The sequence below is a fragment of the Odocoileus virginianus genome, chromosome 21 (assembly GCF_023699985.2).
Source record: "Odocoileus virginianus isolate 20LAN1187 ecotype Illinois chromosome 21, Ovbor_1.2, whole genome shotgun sequence".
NCBI classification, from domain to species: Eukaryota; Metazoa; Chordata; class Mammalia; order Artiodactyla; family Cervidae; genus Odocoileus; species Odocoileus virginianus.
In genome coordinates, this window is record NC_069694.1 from 19,150,588 (window position 1) to 19,177,029 (window position 26,442).

The 26,442-nt window shown below is 40.1% G+C and overlaps 1 protein-coding gene and 1 long non-coding RNA gene across 4 annotated transcripts in view; one reads left to right on the forward strand and one right to left on the reverse strand.

The window, feature by feature from the left end:
* Positions 1-18,146, forward strand: part of LOC139030210 (uncharacterized) — a 60,251-nt gene extending 42,105 nt beyond the window's left edge. For both annotated transcript variants that reach the window (XR_011482493.1, XR_011482494.1), the window contains exon 4: positions 16,802-18,146. This is a non-coding gene — a long non-coding RNA (uncharacterized lncRNA). The remainder of the gene's footprint in view (positions 1-16,801) is intronic.
* Positions 1-26,442, reverse strand: part of RBPJ (recombination signal binding protein for immunoglobulin kappa J region) — a 227,418-nt gene that overhangs the window by 148,035 nt on the left and 52,941 nt on the right. The window lies entirely within an intron of this gene.

The following is a 26,442-nucleotide window of genomic DNA, read 5'->3' on the forward strand; positions in this document are numbered from 1 at the left end:
AGTTAGCCAGGGAAGGGCATGGTGTGTTGGGGAGAAGTGTCAGTGTCTGTGACTGGACTGGAAAGCAGACAGTGAGTTTATGTGAGACAGTGAGTGAGGGTGTGTGCATCTGTGATGGGAAGGAGTGTGGAAAGAGAGAAGGAAGGAAGGGAATTGCATGGCAAAATAAAGAGATGTGGGGGCAATGGAAGACTTGAAGATTTAAAGTGGAGGAAATGATAGGAACACGTGTATAGTTTTGGAAGATCACTGCAAAAGGCTTTGCTATGGAGGGGGCCAAGAGGGGAGGCAGAGAGGTCAGTTAAGGGGCTGTTGTAGTGCTCCGGGCTAATATGCGAGAGATCTAGATTAGTAAGAATTTACTGATTAATTCAACAGGTGTATTTAGTGGTTTGTTGAGACCCAGTTGTGAACAAAAATGTTTATCTGCTCTAACAGAGCTTAAAAATCTGATGGCGGAAACAGACATGAATGATGTAATTGTTCGTATAAATGTTAAATGGCAACTGTGGTAGGCAGTACCGTGACAGAGGCTGCTTCTCCCCACCCCCTCAACCTGTTGTTTGCTGCTTTGTCCAGGTGGACAGCTGAACTGAATTTGCTGTGGGGTATGGTCATGTGTCTGAAGTCTGGCCAAGGGCGTCTGAGTAGAAGGGATGTCTGTGGAAAGCAGTATACGGAGAGGAGCCAGTCCCCCTAAATGTGTGGAGGAAAGTTGCCCTGACCCACCTGTACACTAGCTTAGAAGTGTGGGTTCAATCCCTGTGTTGGGAAGATCTCCTGGAGAAGGAAATGGCCACCCATTTCAGTATTCTTGCCTGGAAAATCCCATGGACAGAGGAGCCTTGCAGGCTACAGTTCATAGGATCACATTGTCAGACACAGCTGAGCAGGTGATGAATGAATGGATGTGGTACATGAGTAGGAAGTAGTTCCTGATGACTGACTAATGACATATTTGGGTCTATTTGTTTTATCAGCTTTGTCTACCATAAACCAAGATATAAAAGAGAGGTACAGAGTAAAATGAAAGAGTAAAATTGGAGGACTCGGCATGGAAACTCAGAAGCAGCAGTCGAGTGGAAAGAGGAAAACTGAGTGAGAAAGGTATCCAGAAAGCCAACAGAAGATGTTGTACATCTGTATTTAGTTTCTAAGTTAAATCAGATTAGAACTGCTTTTTCTCTGATACTTTGCATAGTGGGCAAGATTCTGGTGTCAAACCTGGCATGGTCATAAGACTTTGCTAGATTAGACAGTCATTTGAAAGTTCTGGTTTAAACTGGCTGAAAAGTTCTTATCTGTTGACAGAGAATTTAAACATATGCTTTAGAAGTTTTGCCTACAGTTATACAAACTGCACAGATTTCTGACTCAAGGCATCACAGGAACTTAAGTTCCTTTCATTGCGGTTTTCTTTTTTCCCTTTGATTTTGCAAAATTCTCAAAAACTGAATTTGTGTGGAATAATCTTAATAACCAAAAAAAGGACCAACCACTTCCCTCTCTTCTTCCCCTTTGTCCTCTATTTACTTTTCTCAGTTCTCTTACCTTTGACTAAAGAATGGTGCCTTCCTCATTTTTTTCCTACTTCCCAAAGTCCAAATTAGCTCTTCCAGTCAACATAAAGCATTTTCCTAAGGAGATTATAAAAATGCTTTTCTGCCTTTTTCTTCTGGCTTTCTCTCCCACCTCACTCTCTTAAAAACAAACAAACAAAAACTCCTCTTTGCTGCTTATCCATTCATCTCAGCCCTCTTCTCTTCCTTTTCTGTCTCTTCTCATTCTTTCCTCTTCTTTCTCATTTTACTGGTTGCGAGTCTCTTATGCTTCTATTAATACTTTTACAATGTTTCTTTCTTTGCTTCTGCACCTTGATTTAAGACTACCACAAGTCAGTGCAATATCTTCCTCAATTCCCAAATGATATCCCCTCATCTATAAGTGGGCAAAATCATGCCTTTTCCCATGCATTCCCCTCCTCTATTTTTGTCACACCTTTTATATGCAAGATACTGTTTTAGATGGCTCATTTTCTCTGCCCTCAAGAAACTTGCATGATAAGCAGTAAAATTTTAATTATGCTAGATGTGTCATGCATGAGCAACATAGGCGAGGAGTCCTGGTGAGATTGGAGAAAAGAGCAGTCAAGTGGATTCAGGAAACCAAGAAAAGGGGAGGATGGTGATGTGAGGGATTTCATTTTGTGGTTTGGCAAAGTCAGCGCCCGAGGAAAGTACAAAGGAGTAAGAAAAGAGTGGCATTTCAGTGAGGAGCACTTCAAAAATACAAAATGGTCTGCAATTGCAAGATACTGCTATTTTCATCCTCTTATAGGTCAACACCATCAATGAAACAACTTCAGAAACCTCCATTGTTTGGCCATTTAAAAATGTCAGAATTATAAGATCCTCTGGGTTTGTATACCGAGTCAGCTAAAAGTTTCACTATAGATTTACAGGTAAGAAAGTTGAAGATCAAGAGCATTAAAAGAATTTATAGTATCCAATTCTGAGTATGCCATAGCTAAAAATAGAGCTGTAGCTGAAATCTAAAATGAGAGAATATTCAGCAATGACCCTTTATTTTTTGGTTTCTACCCTTAAAAGTTTAATAATTTTTTTTTTCAGCAAGAGCTTTTGTTCTGATTAGTGCCATCAATACATGGAAGACGATCTGTATTTGTACCAGACAAGCCATACAAATTGCTCATCATGCTCAACGTTCCCTTTTAAACATATAGGTCCATGCTTGCTTTGCTCTGTATGATCCTGTTACCTTGGAAGCAGCCAATGGACGTACAGATGTTTCTCTGGGAGGGTATGGCGAGTGGGAAGGCAGCCCTCCATAGACTTTGAGATGACTTGATGTGAGCACTCTAATGGAAATACCGTCTATTTGATGTACCAATAGACCTGCTCATGTCCCAGCTCAGATTCTCTCTTTGTCATGGGGTTTGTGAGCCCTACAGGGAAAAAGAGAAAAGAAGGTGGTAAATAGAGACATAAGAGAGACCTAGAGCAGAGAGGCAGGAGAAAGAGGTAGGAGAGGCGAATACAGAAAAGTCAATTGATAGTAAGTAGGTTGAGAGATGGGAGACCAGCAGAGAAGCCAAGTCTTGAAGATGGTGGGCAGCTTTTGCTGCTGTGGAATGACTAGAGCTATCACTGCAACCTGAAAAAAACTGAATGATACCCCCTGAGGCCCCGACTGGAGCCACTGAGACCGTTTCCCGGGACTTCTCACCTCTCCCTGTGCTCTTAACACAGACTTCCCTACTAACAGTTGTAACACTGACATGTCTCTGCTCCTTCTTGCAGAAAAAAATCTAGCTCGCTTAGTAATTCACAGATTATGTTTTTATACTAGGTTACCATATGCAGAAAACTTAACTTTCATGGGCTGTGGCCATACCTGTTCAAGTTGAAGTGTAGCTAATGACATAATAAAATCCATTGTTCTAATTTATTCAGGTTGTAGATGGTCTTCTGTCCTTTCTGGTTCCTCTGTCTTTAAATATCTCTGTATGTGTGTGTGAAGTCGTTCAGTTGTGTCCGACTGTTTGTGACCCCATGGGCTGTAGCCTACCAGGCTCCTCCATTCATGGGATTTTCCAGGCAAGAGTACTGGAGTGGGTTTCCATTTCCATATCTCTAGTGCCAGCTAATACAGAGAAGCTAGGTGAATGCAAGGTGAAGAAACTCAAGTTAAATTACTTGTTATTCTAATATTTGGTGATGGGAAAGTAGAAACTAATGAGTAGGTGGAATAGCAGAGAGAGGTAGCTTATGTATTGGTTTAAGGGCATGTTTGAAGTTGAGCATGACTCTATCACTTTAAGACTCAATTGCTTCACCTGTAAAATAGGAGTAATAATACTACCTTGTAGGGTAGTTTTGAGGATTATATGATTTATTAAATGTAAAAGGCTTAGAAAAGTGACCATCCTTCCATACACACACACCCATGGGGCTAGTTGGGGATTACATAGGTTAATACAAGTAACACTTTTAAAGTACCAGACACATAAATTTAAGTGAATATTAAGAAGTACTGTAACAGCAACATGACTACTATAATTCAAGTGGTTTCTCAGTTAATGGACTGATAATTTATATTCCAACCCACCGTGTTCTGTGATGAGTTGGCACATATGATTGAAAGTTGCAAGAAACTGCAGCTTGGGGTGATGAGAAAAGCTTGAAACCAGGAGACCAGAGGTTTTGTTCCAGCTCCAGCACTAATGGGGTCTGTGACCTTGGCCTAGTCGTTTGAGCTCTCTGAGTTTCAGTTTCCTCATGTGTTAAATGAAGGTCACAGTGTTCTTCCAGTTCATAAATGCTGTGATCCCAAGCCATCATGTGGTTTTAAACTTTAAAAACTTGGTTTGTAGACATGCGTTTATAAGCAAATTAAAATGCCTTTGCAGTTGATAATGACTTCAGTTGTTCTAGACATGGAAGAAATTCCCTGTTTCATTTCCTGAGACCATTTTCCCCAGGATTTTAAATAAGGAATGATATAAGTTTTAATATATAACATTACTCTCTAATCATCACTATATTGTTTTTAGTGTGTATTTCTGTTAATAGCATATCATAAACTAAGTGGTTAAAAGTTAAGAATGTACAAGGACAGTCACTGTAGTTAGATATGGCCTAGAAAAAGTAATTTAGGGATTGTCTCTGGTAGTATTTAAAATTTGGTATCAGTCTCACGAAATTTATTATATTAGGAAATTTATAAAGTTGTAATCAATCCTGTCAGTTGCACCCTGATTTCTCCAGAAGCACCATACTAATTAAAATTTGTGTAGCATTTTTTCCCCCTCAGAAGCCAGGGATCCTTCTATTCCATTTTTATTTCCAAAGTCAGAGTAGGGCTGTGGTTTGGCAGCAGAGGGTGTGGTTTTGATGGGTTAGCTAGGCAACGAAAATGAAACACTCCAACAATTGTGAGGACAATTCACTGTCTAGAGACCATACATCCTTGAGACGTCTGTGTTTATGCATAAAATATCTCCAAGTGGTTTAGAATTATTCATGGATCCAAGGGAGGGCTGCTGCTGACAGAAGGAGGGAGGGATGGAGGGAGGGAGACAGTAAAGAAAAAAGGAGAAGGAGGAGAAGAGAGAAGAAAAGGAAAGGAAGGTGGAAATAATATTTGAATATGAACCATGGAAATATTGATGTTATAGAAAAACTCAAATTAACTTTTTGGCCGTTGTAAAACAAGAAGTGCCATTAATGATCAATTCAGCTTACTAATTATTCATAAGGGAAACTGAAGTGCCAAAAGGTTCAGTACTTGCTAGAGGTTCCCAGGTAGCACGGTGGTAAAGAATCCACTTGCACATGCAGGAGACCCAGTAGACACGGGTTTGATCCCTGAGTCAGGAAGATCCCCTAGAGGAGGAAATGGCAACCTGCTCCAGTAATCTTGTCTGGAAAATTCCATAAACAGAGGAGCCTGACTGGCTGTATAGTCCATGGGGTTGCAAAGAGTCGGATATGACTGAATGAGCACACACAACACACACACACACTCCGTTACTCAGATGCCAGATCTTAGGTGATTTCTGAAGCTGGGTATTCATTCACTCATTCATTCTTTTAGTCAGGCAATGTTATTGAAAGACTTCTTTGTATAGGCATCACGTTATGCATTGAGTGACAAGAGACTCCTTAAGCTTACATTCTGTGGGGAGAGATGCTATTAGCATAAGCTAGTTACCGAATAAATGTAAAGATGAAATCAGACTGTTGAATGCTTTAAAGAAAATAAAACAGGGCCTTGAACACAGGGTGATGGCATATATGGGGAGTGAAGACTTCTCTGAAGAGTTAGAGAAGGAAGGAACTGTGCAAAGATTGTGGAACAGAGCGTTCTAAGCAGAGGACTAGGCAGAGAACTTCCCTTTCTTCTCTTCTACTTCCCCCACCTTCCTGCGCCTTCCTCTTCCTTCTCCTCCTCCTTCTTCTTTCCCTCCCCACCCCACCCCGCCCTGTGCTTTAAATATGTTAAATATTATCCTTTGAGCAAGCATGAAGTTATGGATTATTATCAGTCTCTAGTTTAGAGAAGGGATGGCTGAGGTTCAAATGAGGTGGTGCCAAGGGCAGTAAATGCTAAGACCCTAAAGTGGGGATGCATTTGGAAGATTTGAAGAAAGAAAACCAGTGAAGCCCCCACAGTGAGCAGGAGAATAATGGTGTGATTAGAGGTGGGAGAAAGAAGCCTGGGACAGATCAGGAATAGTCTTAAGCAGGCAGTGACCTGATTTGATTTGTAGTTAAGAAAGGCCAGTCAGACACTTTTCATTGGAAAAGACTCTGATGCTGGGAAAGACTGAAGGTAGAAGAGAAGGGGGCAACAGAGGATGAGATGGTTGGATGGTATCGGTGATTCAATGGACATGAACTTGGGCAAACTCCAGGAGATGGTGAGGGACAGGGGAGCCTGGCATGCTGCAGTTCATAGGATCCTGAAGAGTTCGACCTGACTTGGCAACTGAACAACAGCAAGCTGACACATTATATGCAGAGTGGATTAGAAGGGGCTGGAGTGGACACAAATGAACCAGCTGAGATACTGTTGCTCTTGTCTGGGCGCAGGGTGATGTGCCTCAAGAAGGTTGCAGTAGAAGTGGGAGAGACCTGGACAGATTCTGAAGCTTGGAGAAGACACAATTAGGCATATTCCCCCAACCTTGTTACTCAATGTTCTTTTTACTACTAAGGGGGAAGATGGGCTTTATAAGTAAAGCAAAATTCCATAATCTTTACATATGATTACCATCATTTTGTACTAATATTGTTTTAGACCATGAAACTATTTCAAATATGATTATCTAAACTCAGAGGGATAAGAATCCCCCATTATATTCCAATTATAGAATAAAAATTATTCATCACAGCAAAGCAAGCAGGTGTTAAGATTTTCATGAATACAAAAATAAACTTCCAGTTTATGAGTCGAAGTCAGTGTAGATTTAGCTCAATTTCATGTATGTTTTATACATTTATACCCACTTGAAAGTGAAAGTTGCTCAGTCGTGTCCGACTTTTTGTGACCCCCATGGACTATACAGTCCATGGAATTCTCCAGGCAAGAATACTGGAGTGGGTAGACTTTCCTTACTCCACGGGTTAGAACCCAGGTCGAGCCCAAGAATACTGGAGTGGGTAGCCTATCCCTTCTCCAGTGGAGCTTCCCGACCCAAGAATCGAACCAGGGTCTCCTGCATTGCAGGTGGATTCTTTACCAACTGAGCTATCAGGAAGCCCCATACCCACATGGGCATTCACATGTCAATGATTTTAGTCTGACCAGTGATGTGAAGGCAAATCCACAAAATTTTACTGTCTAAAGTGTCCTAATGTATAGCACAAGGAACCATATTCAATATCCTGTGAAAAACCATAATAGAAAAGAACATTAAAAATGTATATATGCATATAACTGAATCACTACTTACAGCAGAGACTGGCACAACATTGTAAATCAGCTAAACTTCAGTAAAAAAAAAAAAGTGGATTGGCAGACTTCAGAAATACTTCCAATGTTGACAGTTAAAATAACTGCTTTAAAAAATTTAACTGATCAAGAGAAGTTGATAAAAGTTCAGTGAATTAGACTCTTAATAGTTTTCACTTTGTTTTGTTTGTATTTTGTATGCTATAATGGCACTGGCAGATACTGCTTTGGTTATATGTATAATATTTAGTCACTCAGTTTAGAATATTTTCCTAAGGGTGGAAAGAACTTAAGCATGATATAAAGCTCATGGAACCTGCCCAAAAACCTACAGGTCAAATGTCCCTATAATATCAGTGGCTGTCATTAAACACCAGTAATATTCCCCAGATGCTTTAAATATGTTAAATATAATCCTTACAACAAACATGCAAGTTTCATATTATTGTCAATCTCTAGTTTAGAGAAGGGACAGGCACAGTTCAAATGTGGTAGAGGAAGCAAAACCAGCCTAGTTTGTAGGCCCAGTCTTTTTCTTTCTCTTTACCTATAACATTTTGTTTTACTTTTACTTTTTTGTTTTTAGATGAAAGTAAAGTACTGCACTGTGTGGTATGTGGGATCTTAGTTCCACGATCAGGGATGGAACTTGTGCTTCCTGCATTGGGAGCACAGAGTCTTAACAAATGGACTACCAGGGAAATTCTCTAGTCATTCTGATATGCTCAGTTTTATGAATCATTCGGTCTGCCTTCAGATTAGAGAAACAATGACTCTTAAATCCACATTCAAGTTCAAAAGTTCTGCAGCCAAAGTCCTGTTTGATTGTTTGTCCTGTTATTTTCCCATCACGATGGTCCTCGCCTAGAAATTCTACATGAAGTTACCTATTAGGTTAGTGTTTCTCAGACTTGAGCAATATATGCAACTCCAGTAGGCAATAAAAATTTATTATTGATTTAAGTCAGTTTCAAAGAATGTGACTTTAAAATGTACAACCAGAAAGCCATTATAAGCTCCTTATGTTTATAATTCTTACATATGCAGTGATAGAACTGGCCAAGTTTAAAAATTACATTAAAACAAAACTATTTAAATCTATAGAAACTCCAGTCTACATCCTGGCAGCCTTTCTGGCCTCATTGTGAGAGGGATCTTAGATCCCCAGCCCAGGACAGAACTCCAGCCCAGCGTTGAAAGCTCAGCATCCTAACCACTGGACGGACCATCAGGGAATTCCCTCATTAGATTCTTTTTATTTGGCTTCTCACTGCTGTGATAATGTTGTCCTTCCACTATTCTTCTCTATTCAAACCACATAAAAACCTGTATTCCTTCAGTGCATCTGATGTCACTGAGTCTGCAGTTGGAGTCAGCCTGCTAGGTTTGCCTGTATTCTGTTTCTCTTAGCCCTTGACTTGACATCATGGCGATCAAATATAATAGTAAATAAAGGTACCTACATTGGTTGGCAATACTTGGCTACAAGCTGGTCATTCAGATGATTGAAATAATACTTACAACAATATTTTAGTTTATCTCAAAAATGTAACCACAAAGTTTCATTTTGTAAAGAAAATGTGTGGACTTGAAGAGTATGCCTGTGGAAACACAGAGTTCCATGAACTCTGCTTTGAGAAGACTTGTGTCTACACTCTATAGCCTTAATTTCTGAGACTAGGAAACTGATACCACTGGCTTTATTTTTTATACTGTTGAATTGTTGGATATTTTACCATGGACATGATTTAATTTTGCACCCAAAAAAGTCACCACTTAATCTCATTAGTTATCAGGAAAATGCAAATTAAAACTACAATGCAATACTATTATATATCCACCAGAATGTTTAAAATGTAAGATACAAACCAGGATTGCAAGGATAATAAAGTAACTGGACCTCCTTTATAGTGTTAGCAGGAACACAAATTGGTATAACTACTTAGAAAACTGTCTGAAAATATCTGTTAAAGCTGAAAATACAAATGTCTGTGACCAGGCAATTCCATTCCCTGATGAACACCCCATAGAAACTTATATATGTTCATCAAAAGTCATGTAGTAAAATGTTCACAGCATTGCTATTAATACTTCCAATCTGGAAACATCCCTAATGCCCATCAACAATAGATTGGATAAATAAACTGTGATATGTTCATACAATCAATTATTATATAGCAGTGAGAATAAAGAAATTATTGCTTCATATTGCAATAACATGGAGGAATCTCAGAAATACAATGTTGAGCAAAAGAAGCCAGATACAAAAAAGTACATACTTCTTATGTTCACATACACACACACACACAAGTACATAGTATGTGATTTTATTTATACAAAGTCTAAAAATAGCGAAAATCTGTGCAGTTTTGTGAGTACCCCTAGAGGGGGTAGTGGCTAGGAGGGGGCTTAAAGGGAACTTCTGAGGAACTGGTGATACTCAGTTTCTTATTTTCAGTGGTGGTTAATTGGATGTAATAATTTATTGAGCTAGATAATTTGTACTCTTTTCTTTATGCATTCTAACTTAATAAAATGCTTAACTTAAAAAAAAAGACCTTTCAAAAGTCTTTTGGCATTTAGATGTTGTCACTTTTTCTCTGGCTTTTGAGGTGCTATTGTTTTTCTCTCTCCTTGTCTATTTCTTTATTTTTTTACTGAAGGATAATTGCTTTACAGATTTTTGTTTTCTGTGAAAGCTCAACATGAGTCAGCCATAGGTGTACATATATCCCCTCCCTTTTGAACCCTGCTCCCACCTCCCTCCCCATCCCACTCCTCTAGGTTGATAGCCCCTGTTTGAGTTTCCTGAGCCATACAGCAAATTCCCATTGGCTATCTATTTTAGATATGGTCTCCTTGTCTATTAATTCAAGAACAAAAAATTTTTTAATGACCAACTATATACAAAGCACTGCTAGGCAAAGAACTCTACTACACCAATAGATGACAAGTTGTATTTTGAAAGTTTGAAAAACTGTTGTAGAAGCTGCTTGTCTAGACTTTCGATTAATCTTCAAGATTCTTTCCAATCAGAGCTTCATATTCCCTCTCTGGCTTCTGTATTAAACTGTTTTGACTTAGTGGTCACCTCCCAGTTGGTGTTTTTGGCTTTTGCCCAAGAAAATCCTGCTTTCTGTTCTGTGGTCTCTTGTTCTCCCCAGCTGTTCCTAATCTTTGAACTCTTAATCTGCCATCTTGGATATATCAGATTCTTTCTGGCTCCTCTCTCCCATCACTTCTTTTAAGAATTTAAGGGATGAAAAATTCCTCCAAGTCTCCATTGGAGACTCAAGTTTACTCTGCATTCAAGGAGTTATTCAGTATTATCTATCTATCTATATTCATCAATTTTGTTGTTGTTCAGTCACTAAGTTGTGTCTGACTCTTTGCAACTCCATGAGCTGCAGCATGCCAGACTGCCCTGTCCTTCACCATCTCCTGAAGTTTGCTTAAACTCATGTCCACTGAGTCGGTGATGCCATCCAACCATCTTATCCACATAGTGGATCTTATGCCACATAGTGATTCCATTGTTTTTTCAGATTATATTCTTTTATAGGTTATTACAAGATATTGAGTGTAATTCACTGTGTTACACAGTAAATTCTTGTTGCTTATCTATTTTATGTATGATAGTTTGTATCTGTTAATCTCACTCCAAATGTGTCCTCTCCCTCCCTCTTTGGTAGCCATAAGTCTCTTTTCTGTCTGTGGGTCTGTTTCTGTTTTGTACATAGATTCACTTATATTTTCTATTCCACATTTAAGTGCTATCATATAGTATTTATCTTTCTCTGACTTACTTCACTGAGCATAATGTTCTCTAGGTCCATCCATGTTGTTGCAAATGGCAGTATTTTTTTTTTAATTCTAAGACCAAGTAATATTCCACTGGATATATATGTGTATATATATATATAGATCATGTCTTCTTAAGCCAGTCATCTGTTGATGGGCACTTGAGCTGTTTCCCTGTCTTGGCTATTATAAATAGTGCTGCTATGAACATTGGTGTACATGTGTCTTTTCAAATTAGAGTTTTTGTTTGTTCCTGATACATACCTGAGGAGTGGAATTACTTGATCACATAGTAGTTATAGTTTTAGTTTTTTAAGGAACCTCCATACTGTTTTCCTTAGTGGCTGCTAAGATAAATATTTTTTAAAGACAGTAAATTCTCTGCATATTAGAAATAGAGTTATCCATAGAAATTGAAAAATAAATTCTTTAAAAATAGTGTCATGAATAAATTTAACAAGGGAAGTCTAGAATGTATATGAACAAAGTTACAAAATTTAATTGAAGGAAATGAAACATGTCTTGAATAAATGGAGAGACATACCAAAATCTGAGATTAGAAAAAAATTATCAAAATACAAATCCTTCCCCAGTTAATATAAAAATGTTACTGAATCCAGTCAAAATCCCACTAAGGACTCAGTAATGAAAAGGATGCTAAAACATAAAAATTCAAAAATTGTCAAGAGAATCTTGAACAAGAGCAATAATGGACATTTTGCTGTACCACGTATTTTAAAAAGATACTATGAAGTGACTGCACTAAAAATGTTACAGTCTGTCCTATAGGTAATAGATAGTACCTTACAGCCTTGCAGGCCTTTCTTTTTATGAACAGGGTGAGGATGGATGAGTCAAATCTGTGAGGTCCCTCAGCAAGATAAGATCCCATTGAGCTCGGTCCCCTGAGCAGTTCCATTTTCCCCCTCTCCACTTAGTCAATGAGTCTGACAAAATACTTAAAGCAAACGCCACACCGTTGCCTGCTTTTGAGCGAGAATACAGAAGATCTTGTTACAGCTCTCAGAGTTTGAAGTCCTCTGAGAGAGCCTGGCAGTTACAATGCTACAGCACATCCGCCTGTGGGGTTCTTGCCTCTTCCACTTCTGTGGGCGTACCTGAGCCCACAGTCTAACAGGTTATCTGTTTATGGTCCCTTGGTCAGTGCCAGCAGCATTTTCCCAAAGAGCCAAGCTAATGAAAGTCACAGAGAAGTTAATGTCCTGGTAGCAGACAATCAGACGTGGATTATATTTCACTAGAACAATAGGTTTTCAAACTTACACTCTTAAATATTATAGTATACCAAAATGAATTTTATTTTTATATGCTAGAAATCAACAATCTGAAAATGAAGTTAAGAAAATTCTATTTACAACACCATTGAAAAGAAAAAATTACTTGGGAATAAGTTTAACAAAAGCAGTATAAGACTTGTGTACTGGAAACTACAGAGCATGAAATAAATAAATGAAAAACCAAGTTAATAGAAAAACAGCTTATTTTCATGGGTTGGAAAATTTAAGATGATTAAGATGGCAAGGACTTCTCTGCTGGTCCAGTGGCTCAGATTGCACTCTGCCAACGCAAGGGCCCTGCGTTTGGTTCCTGGGCAGGGAACTAGATCCCACATGCCACAACTAAAGATCCAGCACAGCCAAATAAATAAACATATTTACTATATATATATATTTACTATATACATACTATATATATTTAGTATATATATACTATATAGTATAGTATATAGTATAATATATATACTATATATATTTACTATATATATATACTATATATATTTACTATATATATAGTATATATATATATATAGCAGTACTCCTCAAGCTAATCTGCAGATTCAATGCAATCTCTATGAAAATGACAACTGATTTTTCCGCAGGAATTGTCCGTCTGGTCCTAAAATTCATGTTGAAATACAAAGGGCCCAGAATAGCCAAAATAATCTTTCAAAAAAACAACAAATTTGGAAGACTCAGACCCATTTCAAAACTCATTACAAAGCTGCATTAATCCCAGGACTATGTAGTAGATATGTGAAGATAGATACAGAGATTAGGTAGAGAACAGAGTCCAGAAATAAACCTAGACATTTATAGTCAATTGGAATGATGTGGTCAAATTAAATACAGGATCCTCAGTTAAATTTAAACAACAAATAATTTTTTAGTAGGTCCTGAACAATGTTTGGAACATACTTAAACTAAAAAAATTGTCATAGTTTATCTGAAATTCAAATTTAACTAGACATCCTGTGTTTTTATTTGCTAAATTTGGCAACCCTGAATAGGGAGGCAGGACAGACAAATTTTGCCCACATTGTTATATGCCAAAGGCTCTGGGAAGGGGCTGATGGGAGTTCTAGGTATTTACTTAAATTTCTGCTAAAGGAATTCTATTTTCTTTACAATAATAACCTTTAAAAGAAAAATATTGCGAAGTGGTAAAATGCATTGTACATCTCATTTAGAAAAAAACCTTTGGCTTTGTGTAGAACCATAATTAAAATTATTAAAATAGAGAATGAAACAGAATGTAACTGGATTTACCATAATCGTTGCAATAACTAGAGAATGTTCCCCATTTCCCCATAAACAACGTTTTACTCTTATCAGGCTCTTCTCCCCCTGTGCCCCCCACCCCAGCATACAGTGACTGGTCTGAAAATGTACGCTGGGATCTTGAGTTGGCATTTCCTTTTAGTCCCTTCCGAGGTCACTCTGTGCAAAGTTTACAGTTCTTTCCTTGATGACATTGTGCCTAAAGTGTTAAACCCCGTTAGCAGTCACTGCACAGATTTCCTCAATGAGACCCTTGTACGCCTGACAATGTGACTATTTGTTTGAAAGTCACTACCACTGACATTTGTGCTACTCAGCGCTGTGTTACCAGTACTTTCTTTATGTCACTGTTTCTCTTCAGTAACTAAGAAAAGCAAAACAAAGTACAAATAACTGCTTATTCAGAAAGAAATCTCAGATTGTTCCTTAAACCTGCGCCAGGCAGCACATACAGACTTTTGAGTGATCTGGAAAATATGAAAAGCCCTTGGCTGGGAGACAAAACCCAAACTGATCTGCAGTGATGGCAAAAGCAGAAATAGGAGCTCAATAATAAAAATAAATTTCTGTACAACTGCTCGTGGCTTCAGGAGGGAGGAGGAGTTCTCAGAAGTTCAACTCTGATCTGATGTTTGAAAGGAGGCTGCATGGGAGGAAGGGAGGGAGAGAGACCAGGCTTTGTTTCAGGGCTGGTCCCTCAATTGTTGGTTGATTGATTGAAAAAGGCAAATGGGGCTGCCGTCTCCCTGCCAAGGGTTTTATTCTGCCTCAGCCCTCCCTGGGTGCCTGGAGTGTGGACTCTCTGTGGCCCTCACCTGCTGCTTTGTTCCAACAAAGCCGGCGTCTTGCAGCCGCTGCCACTCACTCCTCTGAGCCGTTGTCCCGGCTGTCCTGAGTGTGTAGGCCCTGCCACCCCCATCTGCCCAGCCACCTGCCTCCTTTAAATATCTTCCTGCAACCCCATGGCTTCTGGAAGCTCTCTGGAATCGTTGCCACCCACTTGTCTTTAACCGCCGACAGAATCCTCTCCCAGAGCCACTCTGAAAACGATTGTGTCTCATGTCTGTTGTGTGCATGAGCTGAAGCACATGTACTCGGAGGCAGGCAGGCTAGGGTTCATTAACTGATTTTGTCTCTCGCCGGCTCTGTGACCTCCAGCGACAACAGTCATGATGATACCTAGACAGCTAGTGAGCTGTGTGCCAAGCAAGTACTCAGCATGTCACGTGCTCCCTTTTATTTTCTCTCCATGTGAAAGTTACGAGTGGCACTCGGGATGAAGAAGCCGCCTGCCAATGCAGAAGATGTAAGAAACGCAGGTTCGGTCCCTGGGTTGGGAAGATCCCCTGAAGGAGAGCATGGCGATCCACTCCAATATTCTTGCCTGGAGAATCTCATGGACAGAGGAGCCTGGTGGGCTACCATCCATAGGGTTGCAGAGTCAGATTTGACTGAAGAGACTTAGCATGCATTCATTCTCCTTGTTTTACAGACCAGAAAGCTGACTGAGAAGGAAAAGGAACTTGATCAAGGTCAAATAAATCCCTCATGGTGGAGCTGGGTTTGGAATTCAAAGGGTCAAGCTCTTACTGGGGGACTCAGATATCAGGAGAGATACCTTTATTATTTCATCTTCTCAACAGCCCTATGAAGTTTGTATTATCCACATTATAGTGATGGGCTTCTTAGTTACTCAGTTGTGTCCAACTCTTTGCGACCCCATGGACTGTAGCCCACCAGGCTTCTCTGTCCATGGGATTTCCCAGCAAGAATACTGGAGTGGGTTGCCATGTCCTCCTCCAGGGGATCTTCCCAACCCAGGGATTGAACCCAGGTCTCCCACATTGCAGGCGGATTCTTTATCATTTGAGCCACCAGGGAAGCCCAAGATTACTGGAGTGGGTAGCCTATCCCTTCTCCAGGGGGAATTTCCCAACCCAGGAATTGAACTAGGGTCTCCTGCATTGCAGGCAGATTCTTACCAGCTGAGCTATCAGGGGAAACCCAGAGATTGGGCTACTAAGGGCCAAAAGGTTTCAATGACCCATCCATGATCAGGCCTCTAGGAAGCAGACAACGCTTCCAAGTAGGAGGCTTACACCTGCAATGGGGGGGGGGGGGGGGGGAAAGTGTGCACTAATGAATTTGCAAAATGCAGGGTCAAATCTAACTAAACAGTGGGTTTTTTTTTTTTTTTGCCTTCTAAGTTTTAAATTATTTAACCATGGGGCTTCCTAGAGTCTTGAACAGTACACAAAACGTGCGCCATAAGTCTCCAAAATAGGATTTCATAGGCAGCCTTTTCAAATGTATTGAACCACAAAGCTTTTTTTGAGATACACCTATTAAAGTTTTTTTCTGTGTGTGTGGTAATGCTTCCCTGAATACAAGTTAGGAAGACGCTACACTATTTAAGTGATAACACCTGCAAGATAAGGAAGTCGCTAGAGACACATTGGTTGTTGCTATCCAGAAGGTAATAACAAACCACTCCGGGTGCTTCCAGCAAGAGTGAGCTATTGAGCCTGCCAGGGCGGGCCAGCTGCGCTTGGGTCTCAAGAGCCTGCCCCCAGATGTTGTTTGCTTTATTCATTCATTTAACTGGTATTTGTTTTTTGGTTTTGTTTTGTTTTTAATATGTTGTTGACCTGTTGTTTGTTGTTGCTGCTGTTTCACCTGAGCTGTGTGGCTTTCTGGGTTTTTCCCGTTGGATTCTTCCCACTGGGTTCTAATTTGGGATTAAGCATTTCACAAGGTAGCCTCTTGTTAAAATCCAATAAAATTAAACTCAGGGCAGAGTTTAGAGTCAGCACCAGTCTTAATGTGAGTTGGCATTTAGCAGTTAAGGCATTTTGTGATAATAGCTACCATTTATTCAGTGTTTTATTATATACCAGGTTTTACATGGGTTGTTTCATTTAATCTTCCTATATCCTTTGGAGTAGGTCCTATTGTAGAAGCCTCCAAGATGGTCCTCCATGGTCCTCTCCCACAATGAATTAGAGATGCCTTGAATGACCAATAGAATACGTCAGAGGTGGTGGGATGTGACTTCTAAGTCATCAAGGCATAATATCACTGCAACTTCCATCTCAGTCTCTTGGATTGCTTGCTGTGGATGAAGCCAGCTGCTGTTTTGTGAAGACATTCAAGCAACATTGTGGAGAGGCCCATATGGAGAGGAACCAGCTTGCCAGCTACATGAGTGAGCCTTTTTGAAAATGTATTCTCCATCCCCAATGAGACTTTTAGATGACTGCAGAACCCAGCTGACATCTGACTGTAACCTCGTAAGAGACCCTTGAGCTACTCCCAAATTTCTGACCCATAGGGAAGGCTATTGTTGTTTGAGGCAACTAAGTTTCAGGGTGATTTTCCACGAGCAAGAAATAACTAATCACAGGTACTAGTACTATCCCCCATTTTTCAACTTCGGGAATGGAAAGTATGAGACATTAAGAAACTTACTGAAGGGACTTACTTAGGTAACTTACTCACAGGACTTGTTCAAGGTCACAGCCAGAGTTAAGGTAGCTGAGCAGGATGCAGCAAAGGACTCTTTCCCTCACACCCCAGAATACTAAATACTGCCCGGGAAGTCTGCTACAGAATCCTGATTTCTAGTTCTAGGCTCATTTATTCAGTGCAGTGATGTGATAACACAGAACATTTTGGACTCAGTCCGTTTATACCTCTCATGAACTTTAAGGTCCTTAGAGAGTAATACTATTTACCTGGTTGTGGATGAAATAATTTACTATATTAAATGTTCAAGCAGAATCTAGGCACTAGATATTTTAAGTTTCCTTTCCTTCCAATTCCTCCTTTAACATTAGACTTCACTTCGGTGGTGAGGAAAAAAGAAGGTTAGCCCAGCCAACAATCTGTCATTCCCACCCTACAGGGAATTAGCTCATCCAGATGCAGTCCTAACTGGCAGGAGACTGAGGAGGCAGCCTTTTTGCTTGGAGAGCAAAGGACAGGAAGACATAATTTTTGAGTATGGTTTACTTTGGGAGCAGGCAGGTTTGGATGGGTGCCCCAGGAGGCTTTTGGAATAGCTAGAGGGCATCAGAAGAACCCAGAGAAGCCGCTAAGTAGGAGGGAGCTTTTTATCACAAACTAACTTAAGGCCTGCCCCACACAAGTCACGTTAACAAAGACAGTTGTTGTGCAAGCGTCACCTGGAGTATCTGCTGCTTCAGTTTCCGCCAGGAGAGACTAGGAAAAGAACGTAGTGATTCAGTCTTTAAAGTTAGTCTTTCTTTTGTGTTCTTTGGGTTTTTTTTTTTTTTTTTTTTAAGTCCTTGGCCCCAGGTATAAATATATTCAGAGATGCACAAAAACCAAAATTAAGTACCTTGGTTTAGGTCACAGAGTTTGGTCTAGAACCCCCCTAAAACCCATGTTGTAATCACTATGTTTAATCAATTCACTTTGGGTTGAAAGGCACACATTGCTTCTTCTAAGAAGCCTCTCCTCCATAATGCTGCTAAAGTTTACTTATTTTGAGAGATTTTAGCAATAATATGTAGTCTGGCATACTCTGTCAATAAACACTTGTTAAGACAAGTCTTTTGAACGCCTCTTTTTGCCAGGCACTCTATGGCCTGCTAGGGATTTGGCAATGAACAAAACGTAGCCCCTCATGCTTTCATGAAGCTTACACTTAGACGTGGGTGGCATGGTAGGGTAGATGATAAATTATGTAATCAGCTTAAAGGTGATAGAGAAAAGTAAAACAAGGGAAAGAAACAGAAACAGGGTTTGTGGAGTACAATTCATGTAGAGATTGGTTAGGGAAGTTCTTACTGAAAAGGTGACATTTGGGTAAGACTCGAAGGAGGTGAGGAAGTGAGCCATGTGTCTATCAGGGGAAGAGCTTACCACTAATTTATCTATTACTTGGGACTTGCTCTCGGGTTCCTTCATGTTTGTAATTTTCTTTTTTCTTTTTTCCCCTAGTAAATTCTCAGGAGCATGTATTTCTTTTTTTTTTTTCATTTGATTCATCATTTTAAGGAGCATGTATTTCATCTTCTGCTTCCTTGGGTCTGATATAAGTGCCTTCTACAGAATGTTATTTGTACCACAGGCTTTTTTTTGTACCACAGGCTCTTAATAAATGCTTGTTGAATATTTTGTTTAAAGTCATTTTCTCACTATTGCCCTTTTTAGGCAAGAAATGAAGGGAAAACTACAGTAGTTCAGTACTCTGTCCAATAGTCTAAATTACTTAGAATGTCCAAACCAACATTTAACTGCTCTATCCAACATTCTGGGTTGGTATCCTTTGCCTTCCATAAACATTACATCTAAAAAGATTTGCAAAAGTCTTGGCTTCTCCTAAATTCAAAACAGGAAGCCCCTATAATCTCTAAGCTGTCTTTATTCACCTCCAAACCCCAAACTGGAATCAACCATTACTATTTTGTAATTACAATCTCTTTGTAAAATGAGCTCTGACATTTAAAAAAAATGATTTCCTGCTTAAGCTAGAGACATCCTGTTATTCTTAATAATATTCTATGCCATCTAAATATTAATGTACCTTGAATTCATAAGGACAGAACCATACATAGCTGGTAACTCATGTGTTTCTCTTTGATTTTTGCAAAAAGACACACTTCACGGAAACACTTTCCAATTTCTTTTTCAACAAGATTCTCAGTTTTCATATCGGTGAGACACTGACTTTGTTTGAGTCAGTGCTTTCCACAGAAGTACGTAACCCGTGCTTGATTTTGTTTTGAAAAGACAAATTGAAAATGCAAAGGAATTATAACAATGTTGAAGATCTTAATGACGCCAACAATAATAGTGTTGGGGAAAATTTAACAGATCAAAGTCAGAAGACAGAGTCAGCAGCTGAGGAGTGAGCTAACATTGCACATAGGAGATGGAGACAAGGTGACGTCTTAATGAAGCTGAAGGGGTTGGGGAGTCAAGGGGGATCATTCTCTAAAGTATAACTGATAAAAACCCAGAAGACAAACTCACTGTAGGAGACACATCAAATAGTAGGTAATAAGCAAGTCAAATGTGTCAAGAAGAGCTTGCTGCTTTGACACCTGTGGTCATGTACACGCCTCTAAGGAAGACTATTAGGATAACAGGGATGTAATCACTCAGGTTTTTTTCCCCAGAATATCAATTTCTAGCACCACATATTCTCTCCCAGTCAGCCCTCAAATGTATTCAGTAATGCTTTACTCACCATCTGGGGAAATAAACATCCAATCAAGCACAACTATCCCGAATCTTAATCATTTCAGGATGTTAGATATAGAAAAAAAGGACTGTTCTTAATTCTTTCTACAGTGCATATGATACCACTTGCACATCTGGAGAGGGAAAGACAGCTGCTCACTCTATATGTGAAACCTTGGGCAAATTATTTACCATTCTTGACTTCACTTCCTTTAACTATAAGACAGGGATAAGAATACAAAACTTAGATGGATGGTGCTTAGAAACATGAAAACAATAGCCAACTTATACCAAGTTCCAGCACATCTTTAAACCCTTTATGTATGAATGTATTTAATCCTAATAACAATATGACATAAGTATCATGATTTACAGATGGGGGAACCAAGCCCAAAGAGATCCAGGCCATTTCAGATTCAACCATGTACTCAACTGCCACTCTGAAATATTTCTCTAATGATGGATGTAAAGCACACAGTCAAACAAAATATTATTTTTGTTATAGGGAGAAGATACAATATTTCTCACTTAAGCAGATTCAGTTACAAAGTGATTGCTTCCCTGACACTCCCAGACATATTCAGGTGAGAAGAAAATCAGAACAGATAAAAACAGACACTTTAAAAATAATGGGATTAGGCTTCCATGGTGGCTCAGTGGTAAAGAATTTGCCTGCCAGTGCAAGGAACACAGGTTCAATCCCTGGTCCAGGAAGATTCCATAACTACTGACCCTGTGCTCTAGAGCCCAGGAGCTGCAACTGCTGAACCCATGTGCCGCAACTCCAGAAGTCCGCATACCCAGGAGCTCATGCTCCGCAACAAGAGAAGCCTCTACAACAAGAAGCCTGTGCACCTCAACTAGAGAGGTGCCCTGCTCACGGCAGCTAGAGAAAAGTCCACGCAGCAATGAAGACCCAGCACAGCCAGAATAAATGAATAAAATTATTTTTAAAAAATGGGATTCAGATACATTTCCTTTTGGACCACATGTCTTAGATTTATAAGTGGGCTGAACTGACTGGTGATCTCAGTCAAAAAAAGGGGTTCCTTTAAATGAAAATAGCAGTTCAAGCTAATTGCTTGACTAAATCAATTGTTTTATTTTAAAATCATCAACCTGTCAGTTCAGTGAGGCTCCAGCTTTATTCCTATGGTTTTGTGATTCTTTGGAGGTATGAAATGGAGTTAAATATTGATCTTGTTCCTTCAATCAATAAATTTGTAAACAGATCACATCACTGAAATGACAAATTCTGCCACCATTCTTATGTTCAGAATCTATCACTTGTGCTGATATTTATAAAGTCCACTTACACATTTCCTTGTGGACATTGTCAGCAAGCCCAGGGGAGGAATATATTCTTGCCATGATCTCAGGGGTGAGCTGATAAAAATAACAGTTAAGTGGAGTACTTTCCTCAAGGTGTCAAGATATATCAGTGAAGATATTTGATGAGACTTCATTACAAGGTGGCAGAATGCAAAAGCTATGCTTGTCATTTTTATTTTATTATGAATGTATTTTGTGGCCCATTTTGATATTAGGACAAAAGGGGGAAGCTAATGACTATTTGAAGAAAACAATAGAATAGTAATGAACTTATTTGCAAGGAGGTAAAAATAAAACATTGGTTGTATCAGAAATAAAAATCATCAAGAGAAACAAAAGAATCTTTACAACAGACCAATTATGTGTGAGCAGTAGGTCTAGTGGTTAGAAGAATTTATCTGAGCGAATCTTTCAGATTTAAACACTGACTGCCACTTACTTGCTCTATACCACATACGTGTTAAATGTTATTATTGTTGTCTTATTATTGGTACATTTGTATGAGTTACAATAAAAACCTAAGTTTGCCTAAATTATGGCACCTAGTAATGTAAGAATGAGGCAAAAAGCCAGTCAACCTGGCTTTAAATCCACTTTTTGGCCACTATGAATAGTGCTGCAAGGAACATGCACCACACTGATTTTTTAAAACCCATTTTACAGGCAGTGGTATAGCCCAGTCATCAGGTATGCTATCTCTTCACCCATACTACCCTAGTTCTAATCCTGGCTCAGTCATTTACATTTGTTATCTCATGCTATCCTTTGTTCTTGTCCTCCCATTATCCTATTGTTCTTATCCTACTCTTATTATTTTATAACAATGACTGTACAGTATTGGCAGTATTATTAATCCACATTTTAGAGGAGTGGATGAGAGGGGTAAGGTCCCTCTGAACAAGGACGCACAGCTAGTAAGTGGCAGAGGTGGGATTTGAATCCAGAAGGAAGAAGACAGAGAAATGGAGGCCAGCTCTGGATCACCCATTTCTTTTTCTTTTTTTTTTTTGGATCACCCATTTCTTAATTGTGCCAGCCCTAGAGGTGGGAGCAGAGATGACCCAGTCTAGAGGGGTTCCTCACATTTCCCTCAGCTACCTTTTAAAAAAAAAATTTGTTGACCACACTGCACAGTGTGCAGGATCTTAGTTCCCTGACCAGGAATTGAACCTGAACCCCCTGCACTGGAAGTGCAGAGTCTTAACCGCTGGATCACCATGGAAGTCCCAACCTTTGTTTTTTTTTAAACTACATCCCAATTCAACTGAAGAGAGGTTTGGTCTACCACATATACCCGCAGAACTTCCTGCCCTATTCAAGAAAACATACCCCCACAAAAAAAAAAAAAAAGAAAGAAAAAAAAGAGAGAGAAGAAAAGCAAGGAGTTTATTAAATTTCTTTTAGGCCCCCTGCCTGACTCTCCACCCCGCTGCCTAACTTGTTTCAATTTCTCCCAAGGAAGCCCATGAGTATGTGCTGATTTGCTTGGCTACAGTCATGGGTACTTTTTAGAAAAACAAAGCCAAGAAGAGCTCTAAATCCTCCCAGAACTCGCACCATCAGCCAATAGTTGTTTTATTAAGTGCTGATTCCGCCTGTGGAGCTGAGTTAATGGAGGTGGGGGAAAAAAGAGCCAAAACAAGGCACCATTCAGATGCAGTATTGAAAATATCAAGGTAACAGAGAGTTTCTGTACCCAGCCCCACAGGGCCAAGTTCTATATGAATGAAAGGGGAGAGGTTGTTCGACATCCACCCAGTCAAACTATTCAGAGACCCAGCGAAAGGGAAAAGACCTATTATTCACAGCCTCCACCCCTGGCCAGCTTGAGATTCTTCCCAAGGGGAGAGTTCCTTGCATTTTATCCGATTTCACTGAAAAATTTGAGTTTTACCTAGAATCTGGTTTGATTAATCACATGTTCTGCTCTTGGGTATTGTTTTTCTTCCCCTGGCTTTTCAAAAGAGGGAGATTGCAGAGACTTGCAGATACAAATCAGAAAACATAGACTTGAATGAAAGAACCTTGCGAAATGTGAAATGTGGAACAAAATAGGAGTTGGAAGGAAAACTGAAAGTGATATAAATCATGGCTGTCAGAACAAAGCATCACTATTGATGACAAATCTTGCAGCCATGAAATTCAGATAGACACCTCACTGGAATTCTTCCCCTGATCAGTATGCCTACGTGTGGGTGTGAGCTCAAGTGTGCGTATGTGTGTTTGGGTGTATGTTTTAGGTGGAATAACCCAAACAGAGACAGTCTGCAAAGCAGCAACTGGGGAAAATGGCAAAATGAGGAGGGATGGATAAAGTAGCCAAACTGAGAGCCTGCTGCTGAAATTACAACCAGATTGCCTCGGAAAGGCAAAAAACAAATAAGCTCAAACAAATAAACCCCTGTGGCTAAACCCTTGTGGCAGATTCGCTTTCACAAGGGGACCTGTGAGACAGTGTCCAGATCCCTCCTTCCAGACGAGATGCCGGTGGTCAGAGGAGGAAGGAGGGGTGATGCTGGCTGCAGGATCGGGGAAGCCCCGAGGGGTCCCAGTGGTCTGCTCGTCACGGTGGGACATACACAGGGGTGAGACCTGCCCAGAAGGCCTGGAGACAAGTAGCTGTCCAGGAAATACAGACAGTGGAGACGTTGAGGAGCACTGGGAATGAGAATGTAAAAGCAGCTGGAGAAGGGGTAGGCTGGCCTGGAGACGCGGAGCACATGTGCTGACATCTGACATCTCTCAGCAGCACCCAGACGCTCCGTGACTAAAGTGAAGGCTGCTGTGCATTTCTGGATTTCCACATCACAAGCAGCAGATTCTGGGAGAGTGTTCTTGGAATGAGGTGGACATATGGTTGCACACCCTGGGCCTGCTGCCTCAGATGTTCTGAAATGGCAGCAACGCCAAATGAAAAAGAATAAATGAATCCAAACCGGTGCAAAACTCCACTCCACTTGGCTGGTGGGAGGGATGGTATTCATTCACTTAGATCCCAATATAGAGTCTCGTCTTGGGCTCTTTCCATGAGCTAGATGAATATTAATAACTAACATCGTAATTACTTAATATTGCTTACGGTGCCGAGCTCATTATTTGGATTTTCTTATTTACTTCTTGCAGCTACCCAAAGAGGTAGCCATTATTAACATCCATCTCCATTTTACATAGTTGTTGGGTAACGAGGCAAGTCACTGTTGCCAGGACGAGGCAGGGCTGAGGTTTAAACAGCAGGTCCTGCTCATTCCAGAGGCAGCTAAAGGCCCTGCCTGAAGGACTGAGGTCCTGAACTCAGTTAAGAAATTACCCAGGCCTTTACAATGGTAAGGGTTACAGGAAGGGTTCGAATCTAAATTACATGGCTGCCAGTCATGCACCGTCCAACCCTCAGATGGCACAGATTTTTTTATTCTTCTAACATTGCTACATAAACATTCTTTACTCTGCTTTTTCTGAGACAAAGACATGGAACTATGCAAAAGAACCACTTCCAGGCCCCTTCCTTATGGCCAGTGAGGGGTCCTCCATTTTCCCCCAGACCCTGTGTATCTGCAGTTCTGAAAAAAGAAGTTACATTTGGAATGATGCATTGAGGCCCTGCTGGATTCTGGCGTGCCTTCCTCATTGATAAGCACTCGTCATTGAATAAATTTAAATTCTCTTTGGCCTAGTTTTCTCCTTAAACCAGTCTTATTGCTCGAATTCTAATTCCAGGGAAATTGGATGGCTATGTATGGTATCCATGGCAACCTTCACTTAAACAGAATATGAAATTAACCGGGCCACTCTGTGCCTCTGACATTCCAGATAAATGGAATTAACCACAGACAGAAGCATGTTGGCTGTCTTTTCAAGACAATTTCAGGAATTCTCCGCCCATAGGGTCCTAAAAGAGTCAGATGGGGTTCTGTAGACAAAGCCAATCAGAGCCTCAGTTTTCCCATTTCAGAATTCTAGCATCGGGTGTTTCAGTCAGTTCAGTCGCTCAGTCGTCATGTCCGACTCTTTGCGACCCCATGAATCGCAGCACGCCAGGCATCCCTGTCCATCACCAACTCCCGGAGTTCACTCAAACTCATGCCCATCGAGTTGGTGATGCCATCCAGCCATCTCATCCTCTGTTGTCCCCTTCTCCTTCTGCCCCCAATCCCTCCCAGCATCAGGGTCTTTTCCAATGAGTCAACTCTTTGCATGAGGTGGCCAAAATATTGGAGTTTCAGCTTCAGCATCAGTTCTTCCAATGAACACCCAGGACTGATCTCCTTTAGGACGGACTGGTTGGATCTCCTTGCAGTCCAAGGAACTCTCAAGAGTCTTCTCCAACACCATTTGGGTGTTTAGCTCCTTTAATTGTTCCCCCGACCCTTGTTTTCATTGGTTTGATTCAAATTTTTAATTTTCCCCCCTCCATTAGTGGCATGGCAGTTGAATATATCCTACTTCTATTTCACTACTGTTTGTCCTTGATTTAAAAAAAAAATGAATAGGTTTATTTTTTTATAGCTGTTTTAGGTTTACAGAAAATTTAATCAGAAACTACGGAGTTCCCATATATCTTCTCCCCAATCCCCAAATCCTTCTGTTATTAACATTTGTTGTACATTTGTTATAGTTGATAAACCTACATTGATACATTATTATTAGCTAAAGTCCACAGTTTGCATTCGACTTCCCTCTTACTACTGTGTATTCTATAGGTTTTGACAGAGGTCTAATGACATGCACCCACCATGGCAATCTCATACAGATAGTTTCATAAAAGTCCCCTGTGCCCCCCTCCAAGTCCCTGGCAAACAATGATCTCTTACTGTCATTGTAGCTTTGGCTTTCCCATACCATGTAACAGGAATCAGGCAGTTTATAGCTTTTTCAGACTGGCTTCTTTCACTTACCCATATGCAATTAAGTTTCTCCATGTCTTTTCATTGCCTTTAATTTTTTTTTTTAGCAAACATGTAAACCGATATTTTTCTACCAAAATAATCAGGATCTACCCTGCTTTCCTACCACAAAGCAGTGCAAAGTCATACTTCTGTTTTCCTTC